Genomic DNA, 3868 nt, shown 5'->3' with positions numbered 1-3868 from the left:
TTACTGAAAAGAAGTTGCCAGAGTGCAAGATGGCGCTGTCAACTCAATAAAAACGATGAAGTACACGTAGTGTTGCCATTTGACGATAGTCAAAAATAGCAACATTTTTATTTGTTTGACTTAATTTAAATATTTGAAAATTATATTAATTTAAGAGCAAAATTTTTCATTTATGTTACTTTATTTATTCAATCAAAAGAATTCAAATATAGATATTTTAAAAAATCGATAAGTGGTTCTTATTGGGAACTATGAGTGATTGCAATGAGCACTGCAAACAAATCAAAGTCAAATATTAATATATTCTTTTGAATATCCAATATTAAACATTAAAAACAGGATATATATATATAAAGTTAAATTTATATTTTTATTAGTTGTGTATTTTGATTGAAATTTGCTTATAATTATTGATTAAGCTTGCAATGAAATAAAATATCGCTTTTAACACTATTTCGCGAAGTATGGCAACCTTGTAATTTGTGAAATAGTATTCATTGGTTATAATCAGCTGATGGTAATATGGACTCATATTATATTTTATTTTTAAGTGAATTATGTAGGCGAATCTTCCCTGCCGGAAATAACTAAATGCACTAAAAAATATTATGTAATATTTAATTAAAACTTAAAACTTCAAGCCTTAAAGTAACCCATTTAATCATTAAGCATACAAATTTGCAATCAAAAACCATGATCAGCAAGAATAGAAGCGGAAATATAGTCAGACAGAGCACACTTTGAAATCTTGAATTAATATTCAAGCAATAACATCACTGACTGTTGGCCATATCTCACCTGCTCTTGGCCAAATTTGCAGCGATAACTTGCGACGCACCAGTGACCCAATTGGAGACCTCTTCCCCAATCCTAACCCCAACCCAATCTACGCTCAACCCAAGTACGCCCATCAATTTTGCTCCAGTTACCGAATTACTCGACGACTTTCGAAGCTTGAACCGGTGTCCTTTGCAATACCAGCATCCCAAAGTTTGTGTGTGTGGGTGCGTGTGTTTCCGTCAGTCAACATTGTACGCTTTCAATTGCAAAATGATTTATTTGGCCCGAGTTTTTATAGGCCAGGCCAAATGTGTGTGTGATGCAGAAGGGAAAAGTAGCCAGCTAGCTAGCTGTTTAATGCGTATACTATGTCGAGTGCCAGAATATTTCAGTTATTGGTCATTTTACTTCAATAGTTTTTTTTTTTTTTTTTGCACTTCTAGCTTCTTCAAGGCAAATGGAGAAATCCCATCCCCCCCGCCAATCCTCCCGCATGCCAGTCATGCTTAAATGTATGTATTTATTGGTTGGGGAGAAAACCTTTTGCCGTATACAAATCCAGTAAAATGGTGAAATGTCAGTTCCAATGATTTATGTTTCACCATGGACCATTTGGAATTTTTGGCAGGCCGTTCGTTGCGCCCTTCTGCCCCCCCCCTTTGCCCACTAGCCTCCACAAATCGAGTAAATGGCGCTATGGTCTGTTGCCTGCCTGCATCCTTGCTGCCAGTGCTGTCCATGGTTATCCTAATTTCTAATCTAATATTTTTGCGTACCAAGAAGCACACTCGCATACACACACACACACACCGAAGAAAAAAAAGTGGAAAGAAAACGAGCATTGGGAAATTCTTGGCCATGTCCGATGTCTACTTTCGGTATGATTTACTTTTGCGGTTTGTTTTTGGTGCGTTTAACCGCAAATATTTAATGGTTTTATTTCCGAGCCCTTTGCAGCCCTCAGCTGCGATTCATTTGTATATGTCGAGCGTCCTGTTTCTCTGTGTTTTCTGTTTCGTATTTTTTGGCATATTTATTAGTTGAACCAAACGACCTAGAATTTGTACTAGTGTCGTATTGTGTAGTGCAGTGTAGTGAAGTGTAGTGAAGTGTAGTAGAGTGTGTGTGGCCAAGGTTAAAACCTAAGCCTGTGAGTGATTTGTGTGTTGTGTGCCGAGTCGACCCAGTTAAGTGGACAAACATTAATTCAAATGAAGCTCATCGCCTATTGGCCCATCTTCAATCGTTTTTCACATCCATTTCCTTTTTCTGCTGCTTCATTTTCTCTTTTTGCACTGACAGTGAAAGATTTGCGTTGCAGTTTTAAAGCTCGATAAAAGAAATTAAAGTAGAAGCCGTTGACAACAATGAGAAAGCAAATGATTAAAGCACACTTTAAGCGATTTTCTTGGCTTTTCCATAGCGCATAAATTAGCTGCAATTGGAATGAAAATATTCTTTGATACATGAAAATATTCCAGGTGAGAATAAAGCCCAACAGCCAGCCCATTACACGGTTCTAAAAGGGAGAAGATTATGGTAAAACTGTTAGAGAAATATGTCAAAAATAAACCAAAAAATACTAAAATATGCTGAATGATATAATTGGTATATCGATAATGTACTTCCTTAAAAATATAGGGTACAAAATATACCAAATACATCCCTCAACCTGTTATAATACCCTTCTCCACTATGTGGCAGGTAAAAAAATGAGTTTACCAGTAAAAAAAGTTGGCAACAGCAAAAGCGCATTGATCGCACTAAACGTGTGCCACATCAAATCAGGGAAAACTCTGTGCTCGGCAAGTTGGTTGAGCCCTTTCTTAGCGGCATCATCTAGTATATTATTATAGTGAAATTTAAAATCTAATAAGAATTATATTATATAACTCACCACTGCCAATGCGATAGATATTTTGTATCACGTGAACGAGCCACAAATTAAATATTAAAAGATTTAATGCAGCAAAATTGATCATTTTTTTTTTATCAAGAACTAACTTTCAATGCCTACTCACGAAATTACTTTTATAAATTCTAATATTTGCACAATTTAATGTATTTTAATATGTTTTCATATCTCTTTTTCAGGTAAGTGGCAGCCAAATGCAAATTACAAGAAATTCGTAAGTACTCGAAGTTCGCATCATTTGACTTACACAAAGAGATTATTTCAGAGAAATTGTGCATTTGCATAATCTAAAAGCAAAGCAAAACAAAGCAAAAGCTGAGCAGACAGACTTACTCAGACCAGACTTTGGTGTTGAGCCAGACAAATTTAAATAAACGAATTAATAGCAAAAATTTTACAACAATGATTATTGCCAATAGCAACACACAGGACTTTCAACTTTCATTATGAATTGTGAATGTCTCCGTCTCCATTCTTGGGCTTGGATTGTGTAGGCCTGTAATGTGCTGACAATCGTTGGATTGCAGGCCTTTCACAGCAACAAAGCGCAACTTGGGCTATCTAGATAATTTTCAACTTTAAAATGACCAGACGTTGGTCCAAGTGGGCCAAGATGACTTGGAGCCTGAGCTGAGCTGAGCTGAGCCTAGGCAACGGGCAAGAATGAAGAACGCAGAATTACGGCTCCCAACTTTTGCCAAAGCTGTAAAAATGCAAAAGTTTGCCCAATAAACATTAGGCATAACTTTGTTGGCAAAACTTTTCGCGACTCACCTTACATTTTTATGGTTCTCGTAGCCCCATTGAAATGTCCCCACACTCTGCCCCTCTAAGGAGTCTGGAGTAGGCATAAAAGAAATGCTCCAATTTTGTTGTTGTTGTGTTTTTTTTTTTCTTTTTTTATGCTACCTGCCAAGCGACAAGTTTATCAAATGTTTTATAGCGACTTTTCCTTCGTCATTTCTATGCTTTTTTTTCGTTGTTGGGCAAAACAAATGAAGTTCAATTTGTGTGACGGTAGGTTTTCCATTATGGAAAACATGAAAAACTTATCATTTCTTGAGTGTTGCGTGTTTTCTGTTGCCAAGCACTTCATTTCTTCTGAAAAAGCTCAACTCTGAAAACGAAGAGAACGAATCACTGTTTCGAGTGCTGTTTAAATGTTAAATACGT

General features: G+C 36.3%; 1 long non-coding RNA gene across 2 annotated transcripts; it reads right to left on the bottom strand.

Annotated features, from left to right (window-relative positions):
* Positions 1-1620: 1620 nt before the first annotated feature.
* LOC132790460 (uncharacterized) lies at positions 1621-3636 on the bottom strand. Of its 2 annotated transcripts, none has more exons than XR_009632804.1 (4): positions 3475-3636; positions 2678-3398; positions 2503-2619; positions 1621-2299 (listed from the first exon to the last, which is right to left on the bottom strand). It is a non-coding gene; the product is annotated as an uncharacterized LOC132790460 (long non-coding RNA). The 2 variants fall into 2 exon arrangements; XR_009632803.1 differs by having other exon boundaries at positions 1622-2299; positions 3470-3630.
* Positions 3637-3868: the final 232 nt, after the last annotated feature.

The sequence above is a fragment of the Drosophila nasuta genome, chromosome 3 (genome assembly GCF_023558535.2).
Source record: "Drosophila nasuta strain 15112-1781.00 chromosome 3, ASM2355853v1, whole genome shotgun sequence".
Lineage (NCBI taxonomy): Eukaryota > Metazoa > Arthropoda > Insecta > Diptera > Drosophilidae > Drosophila > Drosophila nasuta.
Note: the sequence above shows the minus strand (reverse complement) of the source record. Positions and strands in the feature narration are given on the sequence as shown.